We start from the raw sequence: 18,091 nt of genomic DNA on the forward strand, positions 1-18,091 counted from the left end.
TACACCAAAAACTGCGTTCGTCTAAGATGCTAGAGTTGTGTTGGCCATCTATCACGTGGTTCCTTATAACGTCTGGATCTTCCAAATTTTCCCTCATTTCTATCATAAATTATCAAATTAAAAGTTCTACGTCTGAAAGCTTATTTGATAACTAACAGCTGCGATTTTTTAATGTCATTGCTCCTTTAAGTACGTTTCTCATTTTGTATCAATTAAAATAAAAATTTGTACTCCGTATTTCACACTTTAATTTACATATAAATTTCTTGCTCTTTACCTGTTGCATTTCACAACAATCATCGTACATTTCAACAACAACGCAGACAAAAACAAGTAAGAAAGGCTAAGTTCGGGTGTAACCAAACATTTCATACTCAGCTGAGAGCTTTTGAGACAAAATAAGGGAAAATCACCATGTAGGTAAATGAACCTAGGGTAACCCTGAAATGTGTTTGTATGACATGGGTATCAAATGGAAGGCATTAAAGCATATTTTAAAAGGGAGTAATCTATAGTGCTATAGGTGGACGCCTTTTCGAGATATCGCCATAGAGATGGACCAGGGGTGACTCTAGAATGTATTTGTACGATATGGGTATCAAATTAAAGATATTAAGGAGGGTTTTAAAAGGAACTGGCCCTTAGTTGTATACGTGAAGGCGTTTTCCAGATATCGATAAAAAGGTGGACCAAGGTAACCAGAACATCACCTACCGGGTACCCCTAATTTATTTATATATGTAATACCACGAACAGTATTCCTGCCATGATTCCAAGCGCTTTTGATTTCGCCTTGCAGAACTTTTTCATTTTCTTCTACTTATGGTATGGTAGGCGTCACACCCATTTTACAAAGTTTTTTCTAAAGTTATATTTTGCGTCAAAAAACCAATCCAATCATCATGTTTCATCCCTTTTTTCCTATTTGGTATAGAATTATGGCATTTTTTTTTTTTATTTTTCGAAATTTTCGATATCGAAGAAGTGGGCGTGGTCATATTCGGACTGCCAATTTTTAATACCACCATAAAGGGAGTTCAGATAAGTACGTGAACTAAGTTTAGTTAAGATATATCGATTTCTGATCAAGTTATCGTGTTAACGGCCGAGCGGAAGACGGTCGACTGTGTATAAAAACTGGGCGTGGCTTTGGCCGATTTCGCCCATTTTCACAGAAAACAGATATCGTCTTTGAAGCTATGGCCCTTACGAAATTTCACAAGGATTGGTAAATTTTTGTTCGACTTATGGCATTAAAAGTATTCTAGACAAATTAAATGAAAAAGGGCGGAGCCACGCCTATTTTGAAATTTTCATTTATTTTTGTATTTTGTTGCACCATATCGTTACTGGTGTTGAATTTTGACATAATTCATTTATATACTGTAAGGATATTAAATTTTTTGATAAATTTTGACTTTTATAAATCTTTTTTTTAAGTGGGCGTGCTCGTCATCCGATTTTGTTAATTTTTATTTAGCAAACATATAGTAATAGGTGTAACGTTCTTGCCAAATTTCATCATGATATCTTCAACGACTGCCAAATTACAGCTGGCAAAACCTTTAAATTACCTTCTTTTAAAAGTGGACGGTGCCACGCCCATTGTCCAAAATTTTAGTAGTTTTCTATTTTTCGTCATAAAGTCAACCAGCCTACCAAGTTTCAACGCTTTATCCTCTTTGGTAATGAATTATCGCACTTTTTCGGTTTTTCGAAATTTTCGATATCGAAAAAGTGGGCGTGATTATAGTCCGATCTCGTTCATTTGAAATAGCGGTCTGAGATACCAAATTTCATTAAGATACCTCAAAATTTACTCAAGTTATCGTGTTTACGGGCAGACGGACGGACGGATGGACATGGCTAAATGAATTTCTTTTTTCGCCCACATCATTTTGATATATAGAAGTCTATATCTATCTCGATTAGTTTATGCCGTTACGGGGTACTGTTATGCGAACAAAATTTATATACTCTGTGAGCTCTGCTCAGCTGAGTATAACAATACAGTAAAACTGAGCAAAAAGCAAAAGCGTATACGCAGCTTTTGCCGGTTTAAAGCTTGCGTAGGTGTAGATATGACTGATGTAAGTAGGTATGTATGTGTTGGTAAAGGATGATAAGTTATGGCGCTGACTTAGCTAATATTAACGGTGATTTCATTTAATATTACCTGTGCTAGCTTTAGGATACATCTGCTGTCTGGATGAAGACTGCAGCAACAACAAAATCTTAAGGCATCCTCACTTAAGACAGCGAGTCGCTCATAAAATAACTCTTCCCAAGCAAAAAGTTGCAGTAAATTGCTTTATCATTTAAAAGCAGACATCCATCCGGTCGTCAGCTGATTTAGTCCTTTCTTATTAGATTCATATTAAGAAGTTAGCTAATCGCATTGTTAGAAAAATATAATATTTTACAGCTATGTTTTACGTAAAAATGTGCGCGATGAAGTTATAAGATTAAGATTGTGGGATATTTATGTGGTGACGAAAGCTCTTTTCTGAATCACTAAGTTCAAAACTATGAGAGCGAGGTTTTTCCTACTTTCACGGTGCCATTAAATACATTTATTAATTTGATAAGTGCTGAAAATTTTGAATAGAACACTGTAGTATCGACACCACATCACGTGCTACTTTAGACTGAGCGTGTAGCTGAAAATTTCAGTACACTTTCGATGACCTAAACCCACGTCCCATAAGTCTTTGATCATACCTGCCCTGATGTATTGCTCCGAATCATGACCGGTTTCGAGACAAAATGGCATATGCTTTTACACAGACATAAACAAAGTGCAACGAATAAAAGCCCTAGATGTCGCTGGCGGGCACTGCGGTCCAAGAAGCACCCCTATCAACATGTGCATTTGGCAACAGAACAAAGTAGAGTTAGGTGGGGCAGGTGGTGCATAGATTTTTTCCTACGTAGGTTTTGTCATATTTTCGTATCTATGTATATGTGTTATTTCGCTTCAATGTACGTGGGACTGGACGATGAAATCGTATGTAGAAGTCAGTGCAAGTAGAATAAGCTACTGATTGCCATTTACGTGGGAAGGACCAAACCAAACATTAGCTTGGTATTCAGACCGCCTAGCAAGACTTCTCATACTAATCGATGTTTGGGCTAGCTGAATGATTCCATTGCCATGAGAGACGGCTGCAAGCAGGGGTCTGTCTTAGTTCCAGCAGATCGTTACACGAGAAGAAAAATAGACACTGATGATGGCAGAACGCCGAAACCGGTTTGTCTCCAAACCAAATTTGACAAGGGATGACGGAAAATCGTTCCAATATACATCATTTATCCACCCTGTCGGAAAATCAACAAAACAAAATAAGTCAAAATTGTTTAGTTCATCATTCACCACACAGAGAGTTTGGAGCCGGCCACATAAAACCATATTCCAAAAAAACTACGAAGGAGTCTCGGAGGAAAAGACAAAACTTGTTTGGTATATTTAAGTTCTCCAATTTTCGGGAATAAATCTGGAAACTCCGACCACTTAATGGGAGATGTTTCCACTACCTGGCTGGTTGATATCTCCGTGAAGGCGAGAGCTGACGTCGCCGCTTTTCAAAAGGTGCAATGAAAGAAAGATGTTAGTAACACCAATGAAGCATATGAAGTGATCATGCGTATAAGCGCAGTTTCGGTGTGGTATTCGTTGCCAAGAAACAACTCGTCGCCAAATACTGTCACTCACGCATGTGCACGAACGTTTCTCCACTATCCGAATAAGGACTTAATTCTTTAGGAAAAGACGAGAAGGATATGGACGCAATTTACGAGCGTCTGGAGCACACTTACGAGCCTTGACTTTGCCTTCATATAAAAGTCGTTCTTGGCGACTGAAACGCCAGGGTGCGAAGAAATGAATATTTGGCCTCATAGTCATAAATTTCAGCCACCACGACGAAACTTCTCTATTATTTTGAGGCTAATCGACATCTCCAGCACCCGAAAAATGCGCATTTTCCATGAACGGGTTTAAGCAAAAAAGATGCATCAAGCTATAAGACCGCATTGAGATCCAATGCATATCTGCGTAAAGCTCGCACTGCTCATCAATTTACCTCCTTTGTTACTCTCCGTTGGCAACACGGACATGATCATAAAGTTTCCATAGAACTTTTCTCTCGAGCACTACCAGAGCAATGTTATCTTCACTTGACACTGTTCATTATTGCGAGCCATGTGTTGGGCGACTTGTAGAGCGTGGTTTTTGTTCGTCGTTAGAGTACTTTACTTTTTAATAATTGTCTAAAGCAGCGCTTGTTTGCAAGAGTTATTCTCCGTTTTATTGCCAAGCAACAATGTTTTTGCTGTTAATTATTGTTCCCAAAGAAACGAAATCTTTCGCAGTCTAAAACTTATATCCGTCAACAATGACAAGGCGCATATCCACCATTTGTTTCTTGTATGAGAGCGAGTAGTACGTTTTGTCCTTTTTTTACCGCAAGACACACTTGTTGGTTTATCTAATCCAGAGAAGGCAGAACTCACAGTGTCATCAGCCTACGCCAGTAATTGTACCATCACGTTTTGGCTTTGCTGCTAAAATTTTCTTCTCCAGCATTAGGTTAAAGAAATAGCACGAAAGGTAGTCGCTGGGAGGGCTCATAGAGCTTTTTCCCAACCTTTACGGAGTTGGTGGTGTTACTCAACGTCAGATGCTTGTTAGTTTAGCAGGAACGAGTCCCTCTAAAAGTAAAAACGCTGGCCCAGCGATAATAATGAGCCCAACCACACCATCAACTTTTTTGCAGGCTGCTGTTCGACGAACATTGAATCGACAGTTGGAAAGAAGGTTACCATTGCCTAATAGACAACAAATTAAACTGCCCCCGCTATCGCGGATCCTCAGATATTCGTCAATGCACTTAGAACATTAAAAAAAAATAAATGTAACATAACAACAGCAACAAATGCTATAAAAAAAACTAAAATACTCATGCAAAAGGTGTTAGAGAGTTTTACACAAATTAACGAGCTCCTCTGAAAATGCGCGTATGCTACAAATAAGTAGAAACCTAACATAATATACCCAGTTGCGGGCGTTAACAATATAGTTACCAAAGGTTTAAGAATGGATGCGCATGCAATGGCTCTGTATGGCTCACAGCAGCATCACTTTGGCTCTTTTTGGCTCCTAACTTCAAAGAAGTGGATTTCGCTAGGAAAATTAGAACAGCATGCTTTATATCGTGCTGACATCGTCATTTGGTACACTCAGAGCCAACGGTACAGCAATCTATCGACATTCATTTAGTGCTTGCTTCCCAATTGTTGATAAGGAATAGCTCTTAGTGTATTTTCAAACCATGTATGGTCTTTACAATCCTCATAGCTTTGCGAAAAGTTGCTTTTCAGAATACCAACATTTATTTCTAAAAGGAAAACTTATTTTACAATATTCGAGCCTTTTGCAACTTTCGGCGCATATCATTGCAAATAATCGTTAGCTGAGCGAAGTATACAAAGCGGGTATACAAATTAAAAACACGTTTGTGTGGACTCTAGTTGCTCTTGAAAAAAACTTACAGTATGCTAAAATATTCATGCGCACAGAGTAGGTGCATATGTGACTGTTTGCATTCGTTTGTACAACCCAATAAGCAAAAATGTTTAAAAAATGGAAAATCTAAAATTACAATTGGTAATTTTTTTTTAACCCTCTGACAGTTTGTGGCGTCTGGCCAGACGGAAAGACTTTATTTTCGTGAATAACTTTACTGCTACCCACCCGATCATGAAAAGCTTTATTGACTTTTTAAGTTTAGAGGCGGTCTTTATAATAATTCCGAAATCGATATTTTTTTGTTTTTATTTTATCTGTTTTTTGTACCAAAAGTGATTGTCAAATGTGACATACATTTTAGCGTTGTCGTCTGGCCAGACGAACGTATTTTTAAGCCTATAAAACCTCGTAGATTGAATTAATTTCAAAATTTATCAATAAAAATTCAAACTTATCACAGTGTGTGACGAGTTTTCTTCAAAATTTAAATATAAATTCAAATATATGTGGATAAAGTTCAAAGTGTAAAATTTCGTCTGGCCGGACGACAACGCTAAGATGTGTTGAATTTATTCACCGCTAATCGGAGGGTTAAAAGGTCACATATCTACATTTTCAAATTGTTCAGCAGACAAATAAAAACGGTCATGAAATGAGCGAATTTCAAAGTAATCGCAAAATTCGTTTGCTATAAATTCTTATACGATAATCGTGGATTTGTAGCGCTTCGATAAAAAATAGGTTTTGATAAAAAAAATATGCATCACAACAAAAAAGTCATATTTTCCCAAATGTGGACATGTGCTCTCTTAATTATAAACAATATAATTGGAATTTATCAAATGGCAGCATTACCGTCATTGAGGATGTTGAAAAATTCTGCTACCTTGGTAGCCAAATTACTAAAGATGGCGGCACAGAATCGGATGTATCTGCAAGGATCTGTAAGGCACGAACTGCATTCCACAAGTTAGGCCGAGTATGGCGCTCTCGCATACTGTCGATGAAAACAAAACTGAGGATTTTTAACACCAGCGTGAAATCAGTTCTGTTATACGAATCCGGAACCTGGCTTGTCTCTGACCGCATTAACCGACGACTGCAAACGTTTATAAACAAGTGTCTGAAGCCGGCGCAGGGGACGTCCTCGACAAACTTGGATGTGTGCGATTTTCAATGGGAGCTCTTCCACCGTCACCTGGAATGAAATAAGACGTTTAGCGACTGATAGAAATCGCTTGAGAGCGTTGGTCTCCGCCCTATGCTCCGACTAGGAGCGATAAGTTGTGCTTTTGGATGGCTATGGTATTAGTTTTAACTTTTGCGATTGTCGAATAGATGTTCAATTCTATCTAGGAATATAATACTAATAATAATAATTGGAATTTATGAACACATTATAATTTGAGGCGAATAGTTTTCTCCAACACTTCTCAAACTTAAATTTTTAACTCAAATACAAGTTGAAAAGGATTTGAGAAGTCTATATCGATTACGCTCCATTGTGGTTATGTTTGCTATAGATTTGAGAAAATTAACTAAATATCAAAAAATTAGTTGTGTCCGTGCCATGGCGGAAGGATACAAGGTGGCACCATGGTGACATACCTACAAACATAAATAAAAATTCCATATACTTTGTTTTTGTAAATTCGATGGACAAATGTCAAAAAATGCCTCTGAAGTTGATGTATCAAATCAAATAAAAAAGTTTATAATCAGCTGTCCCATGCTGCCACCTTGTATCGTTCCGCCTTGGTCCGTGCTATTCAAAAATGTTATTGGCTTATGTCCGTGGCATGTTCGACGCAGGTTTCACGCTAGTTTGACACTTCGGTCAGTGTCAAGCGGCAGTGTATTAGAAAGAGAAAGAAATAAATAAATCCTACTTGTTAACCTGTAGTATGATCCGTGGTGGACTTCAGAGCATTGTGGATAAAACAAGTGTGATCCTACAGAAAATTATACAAAAGTCTTGAATTGGGGTATGTGAGGACGCGCAGTTATGCCAGTATTAAGAATACAAACACGGGTGCTAAGTTTTTCTACCCGTTCAAAAGTTCTCCGTGAAAAACAGCTTGAAACCGAGGTCGACTGCAAAAACCTGCCCAAAAATGTGGAAAGAGAAATGAAAAGACGCGTTTTGTCCTGTTGTCAATAGTCCAAGGCGAAAAGGTATTCGAGTTATTGCAAGCGAGGCAAAAACGCGTCTATTAATACCTCCCCCGATGGTTTTGGTCGTGTTTTAGCAATCGTCCCCGGTAATAAATTATCACAATTTGTTAATTAAAATTGTCCAAAACATATGGATATTGAAACTAAATAAGGATATTTCTTTGTAATTTTACGATAAAAATGTTTCGTAGTTTTCGTTAGCAGCTACTACACTTTTCTTGGACCTAAGAAGTACATTAAGCGCAAGATAGCATCCACAAAAAAAAAACGAACTAGAACAAGCATTTTATCAGGTGAGCGTGGCTGTGTATGTGTGTGCTGCTACATATCCTACTTGTAGACTTTTACAATGACTTGTACTTCAAGCAGTAAATATCTCTTGAGTGAATTCTATGATCAAAGCTGAATTCTATTCGAGGCTCTGCAGGCTTTGTACACCACTGGTCTAGGTCGAGTAGACTATGTTACCGAACCAATTCCGAAATTATTTTTAAAACAAACTTGAAATGAACTTGTTAACAATCGGGAATGGTACGGAAATAGTCCTTCTATGCTCATCTTAAAACAATCGTGAAACGTTCTTTAAATTATAAATATATAAATTTAAAGGTATCTTGAAAAAAAACTATCCTTAAATAATTATTTTCGGACATCCTTAAAACCGCAAATCATCCAAAAATATTTCCGAAATGATCCGAGAGTTATCACAACAGGTTCACAAACTGGTCCCCAGAGTGTCCCGAAATGACATAGACATAATCCTGAAATGACCTCAAAATGGTAAAGAAATAATCCCGAACTGACTTATCTTGTTTTGTTGATTTTCCGACAGGGTGGATAAATGATGTATATTGGAACGATTTTCCGTCATCCCTTGTCAAATTTGGTTCTGAAACAAACCAGAGAACGAAAATCGACACTGATGATGGCACAACGCCGAAACCGGTTTGTCTCAAAGCCAAATTTGACAAGGGATGACGGAAAATCGTTCCAATATACATCAATCCCGAATTGGTTACCGAACAGATTCTATACTATGCCAAAATAGTGTGGAAATCATCGTGAAAGCAATTCCGAAATGATGCATAAATACTCCCGAAAACCATTGTGCAATTCTTCTAAGATAGACCCAAAATATTTAAAAAATTACCCTGAAGAGGACGCGATATAACTCCGAAATAGTCCGAAAGTGTTGCGAAGCTAAATTTGACCGATATATCTGCTAAAATTGGATACTACAGTTATACAAATAAAGTGGTAATTTGTCCCAAATAGTTACCAAATTTCACTCTCAACAACAATTTCGTCTGAAAAGTTTTCGTTAAAAGGTCCGTAACAATTACCTCGTTCCTTTCACATTCCTTATTCATATCTTTCTCTTCGCGCCTTATCATTTCTTTCCCTTCTTCTTTATCTTCTACCGTTCCCTATCATAACTCATTTCTTTTTCACTTTCGGAATTGTTGAAACTTACCCACAAACTAATCGATTTCGGCGCCTTGTTACCTTGTTTGTTTAACACAACTGAGTATAATTACGCATAATGGAAAAAACTAACATCATCGTACAAACTTAATTACTACATCCCGCCAATACGTGTCACATGCTATTACTGCGAATTGACCTTTTACGTATTAAGTGACTGTATTTACCTTCCATTTTAGTATTCTGCTTCTGCTTAAGAAAAAAACTTACAAAACAAGGAAAAAGAAAAGTAAGAACTCATATCAGTTACGATAGATCGCGTATACTTGAAAAATACAAAAATATGTATAAATTTTTCATCTCTACTTAGTAAACTTTAAACTTTAGTGATATCTTGGGCAACTGTCTAACAGATCTTTTATCTCGCATCAGGTAAATTGAACCGGATGAAGATGGCTGTAGAGATTTCGGGATTCTGCTGGCTAGCTGTGGTCTCCTCCTGCATAGGTAGCAAGATCATTCTGAACGAAAGTAGATGGCAGGAGTTCTGCCGAAATGATTGGATTCACTAAGAATCATCTATCAAAAAGTCATTGGGGTTTTTACAGGACACTGTCCAATGGAAATTCATGCGATTTGTCTCAATATCTGAAAACCGCCATCCTGCTGCAGCTGTATGGAGGTGGAATCATCGAGTTACTTTATGCTTGATCGAGAATTTATCCATGATTGAGACTGTTCTCATTCGAAACTATATAGTTTCGACGCAACGATTCTCAAAATAACTACAGCTTACGTTACCGTTATTTTCGGTGATACCACAACGGACCTTCAAGCTATCCAAGTGAACTTCGCCTGCTCTGTCTCTGGGACGTGTGCTTAGCCGAACTTCATACCGTCTGCAGACACTCAGGACAATGAGTGGGAATTGGATATCGAGGAAAGCGTGTAATCAGTGAATTCAGTGAGGTAACGGCAGCCAATGACGTCGATCCCTATACTATTAACGGGCACGCTCACGCTTACAAAAGCTTTCCTACGATATCGCAACCGCTTTAACGGTGAGAGGTCTTTCTTTAGGCGAATAGAAGAGCAAGGGAGAATACGAATATTTCGGACCTCGTTGATATCCTTAGCGCATTTAAATATTTATCTTTTGTGGAATCAAGATAACTGATGAGATAATCAGAGGTCGCTCTGAAATGCATAACCATAAACAAGTCGACAAAGTCTGTATAAAAAGTTTTGGTTGATACCCCAAGGATGCCGTGGTGTGGTAATATAGTGCTCATTCTACTACACCGAAGGTCCAGAGTTTTTGTTTCGGACATGGAAATATCAAAAATTTAAAAAAAGTTTTTAATTCAAAACATTCCTCGGCAGTTGTTTGCCAAAAACTCCGAGTGTATTTCTGCCATGTGACGCTTCTCTGTGGAAATTTTTCTGCCTTGCAGCTGCCGTTCGGAGTGGGCATAAAACATTTAAATAGGTCCCGTCCCAGCAATTTGTAGGGAACGTTATTTTAAAAAAAAATCAAGACGAAAACTGGAATAAAAGCGCGCTCCAAGCTTTGGGTGATCCTCTTAGAAAAGTCCAAGAACACACTGTTAGGGTAACGAGGTTGCTTTAAACCAACCGAAACGACTTCAGAATCTCAATTCCACTGTTTCCATATTTGGCTGACATGCCGATGGTGTTATGATGGCGTTTATTAGCAAGTTTCCTCTGCAGAATCCTTCAGGATGTGTATGTTATGCAGACGGTTCGTAGAACTCACTGTCGAAGTCAAGGAATGCTGACAAAAGCTCAATAGGCATTAAGTAGGATATATGTGATACCCTCTTAATCAATCCTTACTTCATCTGGTGATGTACAGATAGTGTGACATATGTACATATTTTTTTTATGTTTAAAGTCAGATTATTTTGACATACTTAATTTCGGGATTTTCGTTTATATATATGAGTCACAACAACGGTTTCGGTTTTGTTATCATTAATTTAAATATACTTCTGCTAACATAAAAAACACTATTTGAAAATTGATTCAAATGAATAGTATCAAATTTTACAAATCGTATCAATTAAGAACAGGTGTAAATTGACAAACACACATTGTGCAGGATAATTGCTTAACCCTTTCCCAACAACAAAGCTCGCCAACAATTACATATGTACATACATGAAAAAGTTCACATAGAGGCCACATTAGAAATTGAAAAAATAAATTAAATAAAAACAGCAAGCACATTGCTTTATTAAGGACCACCAGCGGCTGCCGTGGTGTGATGGTAGCATGCTCCGCCATTCACACCGAAGATATGGGTTCACGCCCCGGGCAAAGCAACATCAAAATTTTAGAAACAAGTTTTTTTCAATTAGAAGAAAATTTTTCTAAGCGGGGTCGCCCCTCGGCAGTGTTTGGCAAGCACTCCTAGTGTATTTCTGCCATGAAAAGCTCTCAGTGGAAACTCATCTGCTTTGCAGATGCCGTTCGGAGTCGGCATAAAACAAGTGGGTCCCTCCCGCCAATTTGTAGGAAAAATTAAAAAGGGGTACGACGCAAATCGGAAGTTATGGCGCCTTACATTTATTTATGTATTTATTTAGTTTACAGTGTGGCGGATGTTGAGAAAAAGTATACCCACAAGTCTGCAGTGTGTGGCGTGTTTACCCTAAAGTATGCCGTGTGCGGCAGGACGCCCTTGCTTAAGGGCAAGGGTGTGATATTTCTCAAGGCCTTTATTTTGTCACGTGTAGCAGAGAGATGGCGATCCCCAATGACATGCGAATGTTCAATGGGCATACATATATTGTATATAGACGGGGATTTCCCCTGCTACAATGGGTAAGAGAACTCTCATGCTTAGTGGCAGACCTGATGAACTATACGGTACGAGCGGAAGCCGTGCGCATCTTGCGCAACCGATATAAAAGTCTCTTATCAAATATCAACAGAAATCAGCTGTTTTATCAATCAATTAAAACTTACAGCTTGCGCTGCCATCTGGCGCATGGTAACAACTGCCGGTAATGCCGTGCAAATATTCACAATAATGCCATAGTACAAATAAATTTATTTGTTTATTTTTAACAAATTATTTTAATAAAATATAGCCAAACAAAAGCACTACGACCAAACCTCGCTAATAGCCTGAATCTCCATCTTTACAATCAAAACTTTATTTATAGATTTGGATTCCAAATAAGAGCGAAAAAGGGAAATAGTATATATGACTTTTTATAAAAGAGATTATATATATGGGGTATTCCATCCCATTTCGACCAATTTTGAACCCGACCCCTTTAGAATTGGCTGAAAGTTTTTCTTCTTTTTCTAGCTTACGAAAGACGTTTTTCAGAATTTTTTCATCCAACTCAAAAAAAGTTATGAATTTTTAAAAAAACACCGTTTTTGTTTTCAAAATCCTATAACTTTTTCAAAAATTGACCGTTTGGGATCTTTTTTTTTTTTAAATTTGTTTTAAATGTACTTTTCGGAAAAAATACAAAAAAATTTTTAAAGTTTTTTTTTTTTATTTTTCAGTTTTTCGAGATTTTTCGAATTTCGCCATTTTTTTTTTTTTTTGTTTTTTTTTTTCTCATAAAAAACTTCAATCAATTCTGCAATCGTCCCCACTAATCCCGGAGTGAGCCGATTTTTTTTATATTTTTTTTATTTAATTGAAAAAAAAATTTTCAAAAATAAAATTTTTTTTTATCAATTTTATTTATATAACAAAAAAATGTAAGAAAATGATTTTTAAGTATTCTTTTCTTTATATATTATGGTAATCTACGATTAAAATGACTTGCTTTCGCTGTCAGTCATTAATCCTGGTTATTTTAATCGTAGATTACCATAATATATAAAGAAAAGAATACTTAAAAATCATTTTCTTACATTTTTTTGTTATATAAATAAAATTGATAAAAAAAAATTTTATTTTTGAAATTTTTTTTTTCAATTAAACTAAAAAAAAATATATAAAAAAATCGGCCCACTCTGGGATTAGTGGGGCTGATTGCAGAATTGATTGAGGTTTTTTATGAGAAAAAAAAAATGGCGAAATACGAAAAATCTCGAAAAACTGAAAAATTAAAAAAAAAAACTTTAAAAATTTTTTGTATTTTTTCCGAAAAGTACATTTAAAAACAAATTTAAAAAAAAAAGATCCAAAACGTTCAATTTTTGAAAAAGTTATAGCATTTTGAAAACAAAAACGGTGTTTTTTTTTAATTCATAATTTTTTTGAGTTGGATGAAAAAATTTTAAAAAATTCTGAAAAACGTCTTTCGTAAGCTAGAAAAGAAGAAAAACTTTCAGCCAATTCTATAGGGGTCGGGTTCAAAATTGGTCGAAATGGGATGGAATACCCCATATACAAACATACAAGTGAAGCTAATAAAAGCAAAAATAGCAATATATTTACGAAGAATAATTTATTGTGACAGCCAGCTATAAATCAATGAAGAACATAAACAGGTGTTTTATCCGAAATTTAGATAACAATCAATTTAAAAAATCAAGCAGTTATTGGTTAATATGACAGCTCAAGTGATGACAAAATTGTGAAAAGTAATATGGAAAACCTGTGTGGATATTAGGGTGTCAGTTTTTTGCAGTTAGGCTTTTTTTTACCCCCCAATCTATTACCGATCAACAATCCTATCAAAATGGAACTTGAACTCAATACTTTTCGGCTCAAATGAATATTTTGAAACAAGCTTTCAAGCACTAGGATCAGCAAGACCTGAAAATAAGATAATGCACACCAATTCAACTGCTATGTAAACGCTGTCTAGCACTACATTAAATATTGCACTGAATAAGTTTAGGTATTGGCGCATGTTTTGTGGTGTTGACACTAACTCCAAGGCCGGTGGGAACTCAGTGAGTTAGCACTATAACACCAAGAAAATTTTTGACGCTGCTTAGCAGTGAGTTGGGGCGTTACGTGCGCCATTGTGTGTCAGCCACGAATTTGGTGTTATCGGCGATTCTGGCGACACTCAGTTGATGACAGCAGTTCTGCTAATTGAGAATGTGAACATGAAATGGCAATAATCGCCTGAGTTCTATGTTGTTGGTCAATGGCGCATTTGAATATTCGCCGCCCCTAGGCAATACCAAAAATTATCGAAAATAAAGATGTTGCAGGCGCAAACTTCGGTGGAAAGTAGGTCACTTTCACCACACCCAAAACTTTAACACAATTTTTAACATAATTTAAGCACAGAAATACACTGATTGGAGTTTTAGAGGGTAAAAATGTGAATTCTGAACACATTAGCTGAATAAAAAGTGTACAAATAATTATTAAATAACAAATACAGACAGTGGTAGTTTAACAAATTCTGCTGTGGTAAGTGGTGAATGTAACCTACTAGAATTTTGTGAAGCTTGCCTCACACGATTTTTCGTCTATGCAATGTCTCTATATTATATTGTTTCTGGCAATACATAACTTGCCGTCCTTATTTTCAGAACATTAATATTTAACGCAATAATTGCGATTCTCAGTGCTTTATTACAGTGTAGTTTGTTATTAATGAAATACATAATGAAATAAAGATAATCTCCATTTGCATTAATGAGGTATTTGACCTTAAATTTTTTCCAAGTATTCCTCATTTACATTTCTTTGCGTCTTGATTTTTCAGCTGCGTATTCGCAAAACAATTCTGATTCTATCGTTAACAACGCAATAGCATTCAGTTTGTCTTCCCCCAATGAAAATATGAGGTGTTTTTCACGCGTCTTAAAACAAAAAACGATCTCCCTGCGCTACAATTTGCAATAGGAATTGTAACAAACATTCGCAACGCAATGTCAAAACATAAAATTTTGCGCAAAATTTAATGTTTTTTTGCTGTCTGATTACTTTCTGAAATTTGACTTCTGAGATTTGACTTCTGAAATTTGACTTCCGAATTTTGACTTCTAAAATTTGATTTCTTAATTTTTGTTTCTGAGTTTTGACTTCTGAATTTTGGCTTTCTGAAAAAGGGTTCTGACTAATGTTTTCCGAAAAAATGTGCTTCTGAATTTTTGTTTTCTGAATTTATGGTGGGAACCCTCTAATATACCTACATGAGTTGCGTCTTAATACAAAGGACAACCCCAGCCTTGTATTTGGCATTGTTGGATAAATTGTATTTATTTTTTTCTCTGGATTAAGAAGAGAGTCTTTTGTTGAATGAACAAAACTCGAGTGGTCGACGTATTGAGAAAGATTGTAAATTTGTGTTAACAGCATTGATGTTGTATGTAACTTCGGATAAAAACTCAAATATGCAATGTATATTATATAAAAGTAGAGCATATGATTCAAAAAATAACAAATAAATACTTGGCGCCATTTACCTCCGATGAGATTCAGGTTGATATTCTCTTCCCATAAGCGTCATGCTTGCTTTATGCCGGCTTCGAGCGGAATCTGCATACAGCTCAGGAGAGTTCCATGGCAACCCATTCGGGATGGAAGGTAGAACGGGACCTACATGCTTTATGCCGACTCCGAACGGAATCTTAAAAGCAGCTGGAAAGAGTTTCGTTTTGACCCCTTCATGAAACACTAAATCTAGGACAAGTCTCAGGCTAAGAAAATAGACACATCTTGTTCCGAATACAAAACAGCTTTTGACAGTGCAATAACGAATTGCATTGACCACAATTGGCGAACCTCATAGTTTCATTGACCTTTACAAGCGAACTGTAAATTTTAACTTCTCTGGCTTGGATAAATGGTTGAAAAATTTGGTGTTGCGCGGACACAAATTCAAAACTGTGAAGAACTTCATCTACATATCTGACTGAGTTATGCCCCTTTTTCCAGTGCGAGTTTAAACTCCAGTAAAAGTTGACTATAGTTTAGCCCTGCTACAACAGTCGATTAAGCTGAGATGAGCAGCAAAATTTTATGTTATCGAACATAGTGGCAAGTCAACTTTAACTGTAGTTTAAACTCGTATTGAAAAATCGGGCATTATTTTTTGAGAGCTTGAGCAAAGTCGAATTTGAGTGGTTTTCGCAAATCTTCTTTTTATACTCAGCGTGCTTTGCACATCATAGAGTATATTAACTTTTATTGGATAACGGTTGGTTGTACAGGTATTAAGGAATCGAAATATATATAGACTTCCATATATCGAAATCATCAGTATCGAAAAAAAATTTGATTCAGCCATCTCCGCCCGTACGTCTGTCCGCTAACACGATAACTTGAGTAAACATTGAGATATCTTCACCAAATTTGGTACTCGAGCTTATCTGGACCCAGATTAGACTGGTATTGAAAATAAGCGAAACCGGATAACAACCACGCCCAGTTTTTATATATACATATAACATTTTGGAAAACACAAAAAATCTGATTATTTAGTAAATAATACACCTAGAATGTTGAAATTTGACATGTGGACTGATACTGAGACTCTTGATAAAAATTTGAAACATTTTTTTAAAACGGGCGTGGCACCGCCCACTTGTGATAAAATCAATTTTACAAATATTATTGCAAAAAAAAAGCTTTATATCAATGGTATTTCATTTCCCAAGTGGATTTATAACAATAAATAGGAAAAACTTCAAATTTTAAAAAATGGGCTTGGCACCGCCCCTTTTGTGACTAAGCAATTTTCTATGTTTCGGGAGCCATAACTCGAAGAGAAATTAACGGATCATACACTGAAAGAAAAAGACTAGTAAAATCAATCGAAGTACGGGTCAATTCAACCGAAATTTTTGTCAATTTTTATCCAACGCAACAAGATGTTGAATCAACTGCGCACAAATCGGTGATTCGTAATTGACCGTTTTAGTAGTCAAATGAACAAAAAAGTTGTTGCGACAAAAAAAATGTAAGGCGCGATAACTTCCGAAGATATCTCCTCCGAACGGCATCTGCGAGGCAGATGAGTTTTCACTGAGAAGCAGAAATACACTCGGAGTGCTTGCCAAACACTGCCGAGGGGCGACTCCGCTTAGAGAAATTGTCTTCTAATTGAAACACCTTATTCCTAAAATTTTGATGTGGCTTTGCTCGGGGTGTGAACGCAGAGCATTCGATGTGGTAGGCGGAGGACGCTACCATCACACCACGGTGGCACTTACTAACCGAACTTAAATTGGGCGTACATCAAATATGCTGACACACATTAAACATTATACACTTTATTATTTTGTTTTATTAAACATACTTTCACCAAATTTTATATTTTATAATACTACTATTTTATTATACTATTTAAATAGTAGTCACAAAACTGTTTCTCAATTCTTTCAGTTGCAGCTCAGCTCATTCTCAATTTCTTCTCTCGCATGCAGTTGCCACACTTGATTGTTTCGAACAAAACTTTTAGTATATATGTTTGACATAACTTGTAAGTTATCGAAAAGTAAAGAATCAAATCGCAGGAAGGTAATTCACCACTGGAGTAACTTTGCATGTAATTCGGCAAGTTTCATTTTTGTAACACTTTAAGTTGAAACGATTCCAAAACAACTCAAACTTTTATGTTGTCGGAAACATCAACATTAAAAAAGGATGTTTTTATTATCTTATTAGATTCGTTCGCGTGAGTGAAAATTCGTAAAAACTTGAACAAAATGTTACTAACTTCGGAAAAATCCTGTTCGTTCAAACAAAACTTTTGCAACAAGAGGGCGCAATTTTTCATTTCGTTTGGAGGAGAAGTTGCAAAATTGTACCCGATAAATAGGTGTCCCGGTATCTCATAATTTTTTGCACAGTAAATTCAAAAAAGGATTTTTCGTTTTGTATTGATAACTGAAAAACTATTTTTTTTTTGTTGTTTTCTCAATTTGTGTGTTTTTTCGATTTCGTGGTTTTCTTATTTTAGTGTTTTTTTTTTAACAAGTGGCACCATCGTATAAGTACAAAGTAGAGAGCGCAGTGAGCGTAAAATTCTCTTTAAAATTTGCTAATGTGTTGACCGCTGT

The sequence above is a fragment of the Eurosta solidaginis genome, chromosome 1 (assembly GCF_040869045.1).
Source record: "Eurosta solidaginis isolate ZX-2024a chromosome 1, ASM4086904v1, whole genome shotgun sequence".
Lineage (NCBI taxonomy): Eukaryota > Metazoa > Arthropoda > Insecta > Diptera > Tephritidae > Eurosta > Eurosta solidaginis.